Raw genomic sequence first — 1,354 nt, 5'->3', positions numbered from 1 at the left:
ATGATCAGAATTCCAAGTGGTCGGAAACACGATATGATTGTACTCAAATATGAGAACAAGCGTATCTTAATTCTTAACATGTATTGCCAGTTGCTTCCACATTCTAGTCCATGCATTATAGTCCACAGTCACTCGAGCCTTCCAGCTTTCCACGATCAGCACCATTAGTCCCTTACTTTAGATTTAATCTCCAAAACGGCTACAAGCTTCTAACTCAACAACCTGCACCAAACTAGTTAATTTAGTTAGTAACAGCTATATAAAATCAACTTCTACTACATTGATTGATATGTTGAAATATCGTTGTATATTTCAACAACAAGCAGTAACAATAAGACTATAAGAGTCTCTGTCCCATTAATTTCGTCTTCATGAACAAAACTCTTGGACACGTCTTTCCTTTCTTTTCTATGCAAAAAGACTTGGGAACACATTTTTAGTAAATTATCTGATAAAAAACATGGTGCGTATGCATCTTTCCACCCAAACTTCACTATCATCTTTGTTTTGAAAGGTTGAGATTGTGACTCGTCAATTAAAAATATATTGCTTAGAAGTATATCATATCATATGTTCAAATGATTGAATTTAAAAACTTGGCTATGAACTAGCAGACGGTCCAAAGTGGCATAAAATTTATTACAATATTTATAAACTTTTAAATGACTTTATTATATAACCAAATGGCTAGTAGGGGGTAATTTATGTCTTAATGAATCACACATAGAGATATTGACATTGATAACACACAGTCCAATTGTATAAAGTGTTGGTGGAATGATATCCGTCAACTATATGTTGAAGATTCACACGTACATATCACTTGATTCAAAAGGATAGTTTATGTTTGTCGTTATAAAAATGACCCTGACATAAAAAATTAATGCTTCAAACCAAAAAAATTTATATATATATATATATATATATATATATATATATATATATATATATATATATATATATATATATATATATATATATATATATATATATATATATATATATATATATATATATATAGGAGTAGGATCAAATGAGAACACCAAAAAGGTTGAGAACGCGAGAATAGATCTGAGCTCTTCAAATATTACGATCTAAGGCTAATATAATTTATAAAAATCATGAGATGAAATTGTAAATTTCTAAAAGTCATGGGATGAGATTGTAAATTTTAATAGTCTGAAGGGTAATATGGTCATTACATGTTAATCTATTTTTGTCAAGTTGCTGGAATCTCTCAGCCCCTCTTTCTCTTTCTCTCACTCACGTATCCTTCTTCCTCTCACTCTCTAAATACAAATTTCAAACCTTTAAACCCTAATTGAGTCGTCACCACCATACACCATATCGGAAC

The sequence above is a fragment of the Lactuca virosa genome, chromosome 3 (genome assembly GCF_052849685.1).
Source record: "Lactuca virosa cultivar CGN04683 chromosome 3, Lactuca_virosa_CGN04683_v6, whole genome shotgun sequence".
Taxonomy (NCBI): Eukaryota; Viridiplantae; Streptophyta; class Magnoliopsida; order Asterales; family Asteraceae; genus Lactuca; species Lactuca virosa.
This window is presented reverse-complemented; position numbering follows the sequence as displayed.